Source organism: Schistocerca cancellata, chromosome 1 (assembly GCF_023864275.1).
Source record: "Schistocerca cancellata isolate TAMUIC-IGC-003103 chromosome 1, iqSchCanc2.1, whole genome shotgun sequence".
Lineage (NCBI taxonomy): Eukaryota > Metazoa > Arthropoda > Insecta > Orthoptera > Acrididae > Schistocerca > Schistocerca cancellata.
The window spans coordinates 608,772,106-608,781,626 of record NC_064626.1 but is presented as its reverse complement, the minus strand read 5'-3'; the positions used below and the strand labels follow the sequence as shown (position 1 = coordinate 608,781,626).

Below are 9,521 nucleotides of genomic sequence, written 5' to 3'. Positions count from 1 at the left end.
TATGCGCCACATCGTAGTCAGAAAGTTTGATTCTCTAACGAGGAAGTAATGTGTAATAATATATTATTACTGATTGGTATTCAGTTTATCATGTTTCCCTGCGTAATTTTCTGTCTTCTTGTAGCTACTATTTTTTGTGCTTAAGTATATACTTTTTGAGGCGGGTCACTATTGTCTAAGTGCGTCGGGTGGCGGAGATAGATGTACCTAGCAACATTATTTTTCTTTGGTTCTTGAGTGCACTGATCCATGTTTCCTTGTCTTAAAACGGCATTGCGCGACAATTCCATTTTGTATGGGCATAATACCTGTTTTGTAGTAATCATCAACGAGTGTCGTTGGTCGATCTTGACGCAACAGGTTCAATTCTTCTTTCAGAAATATCTGTTGCAAAGTAACAACGTAGTGCATCGTTCCTCTAAAACTGATATCTGCATGGTACCGCATCTCATTGTTTTTAGACGTCTGCTCTATGTACTATGTAATTTTAACTTTAGTGATGAGATAAATATGTTTTTTGGAAGAAACCTTTACTTTCTGCCTTGTCTTTGGTTTAAAAATATGTAGCGATATATTCTGAGAGATGGGAGGTGATTTTTGAGAATGGAATGAGGAGTAATTACGTTGTTTTGTTTTTCTGCGTGGACATTACACATTGCAGACGTTAAGAGGTCTTTGGCATACCGACAATAGCGGAATGTCCTAAGGTATCTGTCAAGATGTTAAGGATATGTAGGATTCCAATTTTGCTGAGTGACTGAGTGATCATGAATATGTGTTGGTTAGGTGTAGAGCCCTCCTCAGTTTTATTTTCTTAATATTTCCATTTGCCGTTTTGGGTTGATAAAGTTGTTTACTTCTGTTATGCAACCCACTCTGAACTTGTATAATGCAGACCTCCCTTTTAACCATCACATGGACAGACGTGTAGTAGTGTATCAAAGTAATAGGTGCTTTTGGAGACAACAAGACTGTTTATTATGGGAGTAACGATTTTTTTTAGACATTTAAGGGAGAATCTGAAAATAACTGTTGCTATGCAAACCGTGATTTGTTTGAAGTTATTCAGAACGAAAATAAATAAAATATCCCATGGTTGCACACTTTCATCTGTATCAGATTTAACTACCGGATTATCTAGTGCTGTGTGAAAGAAGTTGTACAGTCAGAAATCTTTAGTCATTGAAGCTTACATCTGTTACAGAAACGGATAGGTCAAAGTAAGAAGTGACAAGACAGCCAGATGGATAACAATGAATCAGGGTCCAGGGGTTGGCGGACGCGGTGAGCCATACAGAGACTGTCGCAGGCGCCAGTTGCTCGCATTGGGCAGCCTGGTGGCTCACAGTTGTCTCAGGCACAGGGTTCAGCGAACCCCACGCCAATGGAATGGAGACACCTGCGGAAAGCATCGCTGTGAACGACAACTTAATGTAACCAAGCCATCCCTCGCAAAGAAAAATACTTCTCGTTGGCAATGGTGACAGTGAAATCCTGCATAGATATTATGTGCATAGATATGCTTACATAAACACGTGTCAGTCGGTACCGATTAAAAATTTAAAGTGATACTTACTACGATGAACTCACTAGATTTCATTTTTGGAAAATTCGTTTAGTTTGGTGTTTTTATTATGATCAAATTAAGGTATTACTCTTGTCCCATTTTAAGGAACATTTTTTGGTACTACCAAGACATCCTGAAATGGGTACAAGTTAGTTATCATCTTATTGAGGGACAGCAGGTCAATTTCTCTTATATATCCTTTTACTGTACTCAGATTTGGGTAGTGAAACACACTATTTTGTTGTTACTAAATAAATAAAACCCAGGCTGGAAGAAACACATTTTTTGATTCCCACTTACAGTAGTTGCTAAGTTAGTATTTACACACACCAAAACATGTTTTTCATCATCTCTGTTAATAGAGTTCCGGAACCTGCACAGAAAATTGGAATAGAGATCAACATAAACATCATTTCCGCCCTTTTTATTTTATATTTCACCATCATACAGCGAGACCTACAGAAGTGGTGGTCCAGATTGCTGTACACACTGGAACCTCTGATACCCAGTATCACGTCCTCTTGCTTTGATGCATGCGTGTGTTCGGCGTCGCATACTATTCAGAAGTTCATCAAGGCACTGTTAGTCCAAATTGCCCAGTCCTCAACGGCGATTCGGTATAGATCCCTCAGAGTGGTTGGTGGGTCACGTCGTCCCGAAACGCCCCTTTTCAATCTATTCCAGGCATATTCTATAGGGTTCATGTCTTGACAACGTTCTGGCCACTCTAGTCGAGCGATGTCGTTATCCCGAAGGAAGTCATTCACAAGATGTGCACGATGGGAGCGCGAATTGTCGTCCATGAAGACGGATGCCTCGCCAATATGCTGCCGATATGGTTGCACCCGTGGTCTAGGGTTAGCGTCTTTGATTCATAATCAAAACGTCTTCGGTCCCGGGTTCGATCCCTGCTACTGCCTAAATTTTGTTAAATAACCATCATTGGCGGCCGAAGACTTCCGGCATAAGAAGTCATTCTGCCAAGGGCCTTGTCAAAGAGGGCGGAGGAGCGGATAGAGTTTCAGGGCACTCTCTTGTCCTAGGGGTGGGAAATTGCCCCTAAAGGCGGAAGAATCAGCAATGATCAACGACATGAGGATGCAGAAGGCAGTGGAAACCACTGCATTAAAGACACGTAACGTGTATCCATAGGACATGTGGCCTGTAATTGAAGAAGTGTCATGATGGTCTCTCCATTGGCAAAAGATTCCGGAATAGTCCCTCATTCGGATATCCGGGAGGGGACTGCCAAGGGGGAGGTTACCATGAGAAAAAGATTGAATAATCTACGAAAGGATAAGGTTCTACGAGTCGTGGCGTGGAATGTCAGAAGCTTGAACGTGGTAGGGAAACTAGAAAATCTGAAAAGGGAAATGCAAAGGCTCAATCTAGATACAGTAGGGGTCAATGAAGTGAAGTGGAAGGAAGACAAGGATTTCTGGTCAGATGAGTATCGGGTAATATCAACAGCAGCAGAAAATGGCATTACAGGTGTAGGATTCGTTATGAATAGGGAGGTAGGACAGAGGGTGTGTAACTGTGAACAGTTCAGTGACCGGGTTGTTCTAATCAGAATCGACAGCAGACCAACACCGACAACGATAGTTCAGGTATACATGCCGACGTCGCAAGCTGAAGATGAACAGATAGAGAAAGTGTATGAGGATATTGAAAGGGTATAGCAGTATGTAAGGGGGGACGAAAATCAATAGTCATGGGCGACTGGAATGCAGTTGTAGGGGAAGGAGTAGAAAAAAAGGTTACAGGAGAATATGGGCTTGGGACAAGGAATGAAAGAGGAGAAAGACTGATTGAGTTCTGTAACAAGTTTCAGCTAGTAATAGCGAATACCCTGTTCAAGAATCACAAGAGGAGGAGGTATACTTGGAAAAGGCCGGGAGATACGGGAAGATTTCAATAAGATTACATCATGGTAAGACAGAGATTCCGAAATCAGATACTGGATTTTAAGGCGTACCCAGGAGCAGATATAGACTCAGATCACAATATAGTAGTGATGAAGAGTAGGCTGAAGTTCAAGACATTAGTCAGGAAGAATCAATACGCAAAGAAGTGGGATACGGAAGTACTAAGGAATGACGAGATACGTTTGAAGTTCTCTAACGCTATAGATGCAGCAATAAGGAATAGCGCAGTAGGCAATACAGTTGAAGAGGAATGGACATTTCTAAAAAGGGCCATCACAGAAGCTGGGAAGGAAAACAAAGGTCCAAAGAAGGTAGCCGCGAAGAAACCATGGGTAACAGAAGAAATACTTCAGTTGATTGATGAAAGGAGGAAGTACAAACATGTTCCGGGAAAATAAGGAATACAGAAATACAAGTCGCTGAGGAATGAAATAAATAGGAAGTGCAGGGAAGCTAAGACGAAATGGCTGCAGGAAAAATGTGAAGACATCGAAAAAGATATGATTGTCGGAAGGACAGACTCAGCATACAGGAAAGTCAAAACAACTTTTGGTGACATTAAAAGCAACGGTGGTAACATTAAGAGTGCAACGGGAATTCCACTGTTAAATGCAGAGGAGAGAGCAGATAGGTGGAAAGAATACATTAAAAGCCTCTATGAGGGTGAAGATTTGTCTGATGTGATAGAAGAAGAAACAGGAGTCGATTTAGAAGAGATAGGGGATCCAGTATTAGAATGGGAATTTAAAAGAGCTTTGGAGGACTTACGGTCAAATAAGGCAGAAGGGATAGATAACATTCCATCAGAATTTCTAAAATCATTGGGGGAAGTGGCAAAAAAACTAATATTCACGTTGGTGTGTAGAATATATGAGTCTGGCTATATACCATCTGACTTTCGGAAAAGCATCATCCACACAATTCCGAAGACGGCAAGAGCTGACAAGTGCGAGAATTATCGCACAATCAGCTTAACAGCTCATGCATCGAAGCTGCGTACAAGAATAATATACAGAAGAATGGAAAAGAAAATTGAGAATGCGCTAGGTGACGATCAGTTTGGCTTTAGGAAAAGTAAAGGGACGAAAGAGGCAATTCTGACGTTACGGCTAATAATGGAAGCAAGGCTAAAGAAAAATCAAGACACTTTCATAGGATTTGTCGACCTGGAAAAAGCGTTCGACAATATAAAATGGTGCAAGCTGTTCGAGATTCTGAAAAAAGTAGGGGTAAGCTATAGGGAGAGACGGGTCATATGTACAACAACCAAGAGGGAATAATAAGAGTTTTTGTAAGGTTGAAAGTAGTGCAGGAGGAAGTAGCTTTTCCTGCATTCAATTACCCACTATTGGAGAACTTCAGAGCTGATGGCCACCTATGGCTGTTGGGCACACTTTTCAGGTTTTTACAGTCTGCAAACGATCCATATTCTGAGCAGCCCGTTTATCACATGTTTTGGGTGTGCAACCTGAGTTGCTGATTCCATTTCAGTTTATATTTTGTTTCTTTAATCTTGTATCCATGAGCAGCACAGATAAAGATATCTTGGTTCTTCATTCTCCAGGCAGTCTCTCTTTCTTTCAGTACCTCTCATAATGTCAGTGTCACTTTCGCCAAATTCTTTTTTTGTGATAACTTTCGATTAACTTTTGTGAAACTTAAGAGTAAACGAAATTCTGTTAAAGGTTTCCTTGTTGGGCTATCCATTAAAAAATAAATATAGCCTGGCATACTACCAAGCTGAGACTGGTGTGTCGGCGTTATCCTTTGTGGACAGTGGACAGGTTAGAGCATAGGTTACTGATTATTTCACTTTGCAATAGCAACGAGCATGTTGCCGCTCTGCGCTTCAATAGGTAACCAGAGGTTATGAAAGGCGCCAGCTGTATCAATTAAGATCGCAACTACATCTTTGTCTTCTTGTGTAATGTGTATTGTCTGGAGTGCATTATTACTGCCGTCATATACAGATTTCTGTGGTGTAAAACGGAACTGGTGGGAGCTAAGACCGAAGAACTGTCTGTGCGACTGAAGTCTGTCGCACAACAATCTCTCCTGAACCTTGGCCAACGTGTTTATGAAGCAGACTTGTCTGTATCTCTTTGAATCCGTCGGGTCTCTGTCCTCAGTCTTTCTAATGATTATTACACCTGTAGATTTACATGTATGTTATTCTGTTGTTGCTGGCCGCTGTGGCCGAGCGGTTCTAGGCGCTTCAGTCCGGAACCGTGCTGCTGCTACGGTCGCAGGTGCAAATCCTGCCTCGGGCATGGATGTGTGTGATGTCCTTAGGTTAATTATGTTTAAGTAGTTCTAAGTCTAGGGGACTGATGACCTCAGATGTTAAGTTCCATAGTGCTAGAGCCATTAGAACCATTATTCTGTATTGTAAGGCGTCACTCAGTAATGCGGTCAGAAATGATATGATATGCGGTGCTGTGTTCTCAATAATTTCTGGGTGAATTCCGTAGGGGCTTTCTTGGTCTGAGTTCGTTGATTGAAAGGGCAACTTCTTCCTGAGAGAAGGGGATGACTATTTGGTCAACAGCGTAGTTAGTTTCTGTTAGTCGGCGGAGATTGACATGTTGTTATTGGTGCCGAGTTGGGTCAACATCCGGAAGAAGCTTTCGTAGAAGATATTTTGCAGAACTCCTCCAACCTCTCGTAGTGGAGACGTCTGGACGCCTCAGTGTAAACAGTGCAAGTGGTGATTTGATTTTGTCACTTTGCTGCTTGTATGGATCTCCCCATATATTAGTCTCTAACTGAGACCGCACAAAGTTGTTCCAATGGTCCAGTCTTGTCTTAAGTTCGGTTATTTACTTGTAGGTTTGGAGTCTAATTACCCATTCTTGTGCTGTTTCTGACCTTCGAGAGAGTCGTCTTTTGCTTCGTGAGTCTTTTCGGACTCTAGTCAACGTCGTGAACTATGGCATTTGCTGTTTGTATTTTTAGTTTGCGACTGGTTTTGCAGCTGATTTGGCTTTTTGTGATACATGTATCAGCGTGTAAACTCTGAAATCAATGCTACCGTGTGCATTACAGAGGTGTGAGTTACTGATCTCCTCTCTCAGACTTTGCCAGTTTGCCTTGTGTAGCAGCAACCGGGGGTGCTGTGCTGTATGTGTGTGTCAGTAGTAGTTGCTGTGTTTGTGACTACTACTTATTGATCACTACGTGTGACTCTGTCTAGGACATCGCCCATTTTGTTGTTATCCACGGCAATCTTATAGCTCAGCTGTACGTCAACGGCACGCTACGTTCAATTGTGTTGCCCTTCATGGCTAGCCATCCTAGGCTTACATTTGGACCAAGATACTGCCTCCCTGCACACATCGAGAGTTTCTGCTGCTTGTATACGTGCATGGCAGACTCTACGTTGGCCAGCATGGTCAACGGATCTGTCCTCAATTTAGAAGGTTTGGAGCATTATGGGCAGGGCCCTCCAACCAGGGCGCGATTTTGACCATCTAATGCGCCAGTAGGACAGAATCTGGCATGATACCCCTCAGGAGGACATGCAACAACCCTTTTGGTCAACACCAAGCCGAATAATTCCTTGGATAAGGGCCACAAGCGGACCAACGGGCTCTTGACCTGCTCAATTTGTGAAACTCTTTGCCGGCCGGAGTGGCCGAGCGGTTCTAGAGGCTACAGTCTGGAACCGCGCGACCGCTATGATCGCAGGTTCGATTCCTGCCTCGGGCATGGATGTGTGTGACATTCTTAGGTTAGCTAGGTTTAAGTAGTTCTAAGTTCTAGGGGACTGATGACCACAGCAGTTAAGTCCCATAGTGCTCAAAGCCATTTGAACAATTTTTGTGAAGCTCGTTCTATTGATTAAGTCTTCCAGTTTTTCTGAAATTGCAGCCATTTGCTTGTCTGTATGTATACATAACATGTACCGACTTCCGTCCCATTCGCTGTTAGGTAGTTGTTTCCTTGTTCGTATTGTTTTGTTTTTCACTTTACTTTACTGTGGATGATTCTCAATCCAGGTTATTAGTTTCTCAATCCAGGTTATTAGTTCAGATAAACATTCATTCCACTGAATGGGTCTGTAGTGCTTTAACACGTTGATAGAGGGTAGTGACTATTATCGTTGATAACTTCTCATCCAAAATTTTAAACTCGCTTATGAAACTTTTCTTCATTGCTTTTACCATATATGATAGACATTGATATGGTAGCAGGTGTAGTCTTTGTTAATGTTTAAAATAGTTATGTTGTTTGGAAGTACGAACAGAATTGCGTTGCACTCCACAATAAATATTTTGACGCTAATTACCGACGCTCGGAGAAAATGGTGTTGACAGTAATAATTTGTGTAAGAATCAATGCAGCCGTATTTAAATCACAGGTAATAAGCTAGAATGTGTTAAATGAATAAATACATGTTGAACATTAGGTAAAGGTCGATTCTTACTCAAACGCATTTCCCCTATTCGTATTGTTCGTTTAGTTATGTGTATGTTACTCGTCTTTCTTTACAGTATGTACCTATTTCACGTCATATTTAATCAACTCACATTGTCGGGTGCTTTTTCGAGGTCGGCAAATCATGTTTGTTTTGAATTTATTCTCTCATTATCAAGTGTATGTAATAACTGCCCTATTTAAGCCAGACTGCTCGTCTTCCAGAGACCCTCAAATCTTTCTCGTTGGTCTTGTTATTAACTCTGACTAGCGTTGTACCAGCATACAAATTTCTCAGTATCTTTTGCTGTGAGTATATAGAAGCCATTTACCGAATTAGGTACCGATTTCGATACAAATGTTTCGACAGTAAAACTGGTCACTCTGTTTCCAAAACTATAGTTCCAACAAATATGGTTCATTCATTCTGCTTTTGAAATGCACGATCGGTCTTCTTATCTCCTTCTCTCCCCTTGTCCTCCGCTTTACCAGTTTTCCATCTGCTTTCGTCGTACGAATCCCGGTGTGCAAGTGAAGAAACATTAGGGTTTAACTTCACATCGACTACAAGTTCACTGGAACTTTGTCTTGGATCGGGAAAGGATGGTGATGGATATCGGCTGTTCCCTTTCAAGAAAACGATTCTCACATTCACCGAAAGCCATTTAATAAGTTCGAGTAAAAATAAATTCGGGTAAACCCTACATCTGTAAGAAGGAGCCGGCGTCGTCCCGAATTTGAGTTCACTTTTTTATCAATGCGTCACCTCACTCGGTAACTGTATAAAAGTTAACCACTTGGTTTAACTAAGTCCACTAGAAAATTATAAATACGAAGCATTAAAGGCGGATAAGTTAACAAAAACTCACACTGAAACATCTAACTAGGATACTTGACACCGTCTCTAAATCATAACAAAATTAACTAAAACCATTGTTACGTCGCTCACCACAACGCCTGATAGCTACTATGTAGGCTCCCTATAAAAAAAAAAAAAAAAGCACTCCGTCTTCAGGCCTACCGAGACCATCCGATCGCCGTGTCATCCTCATCCTCATCCTCATCCTCATCCTCATCCTCATCCTCAGAGGAGGATGAGGATAGGAAGGACGTGGGGTCGGCACACCGCTATCCCGGGCGTTATGATGGTATTCTTGACCGAAGCCGCTACTATTCGGTCGAGTAGCTCCTCAATTATCATCATGAGGCTCAGTGCACCCCGAAAATTGGCAACAGCACATGGCGGTCTGGATGGCCACCCATCCAAGTGCCGACCACGCCCGACAGCGCTTAACTTCGGTGATCTTACGGGAACCGGTGTATCCACTGCGGCAAGACCGTTGCATATAGGCTTATACTTGGTACAAATATGAAAACGCTGGTGTTGATTTCAAAGAAGTATGGTCTGCTCATTTCGAATCTCTTCGCCCCTTAAACATTCATGCAGTGCGAAGGTTGATACGCATTTCAGTCTCAATGACATGACATATGGATATATATGTAATAACAGAAAACTTACCGAATGTATGTACTACAGTCATACACTCTGAACGACGGTATTCCCCTTCTAACACGGATATGCAACTTGAAATCGTGTTCGTAATGATAAA

At 42.0% G+C, this 9,521-nt stretch overlaps 1 pseudogene; it reads right to left on the bottom strand.

The window, feature by feature from the left end:
• Nucleotides 1-9,138: 9,138 nt before the first annotated feature.
• On the bottom strand, nt 9,139-9,256 carry LOC126097976 (5S ribosomal RNA; annotated as a pseudogene).
• Nucleotides 9,257-9,521: the final 265 nt, after the last annotated feature.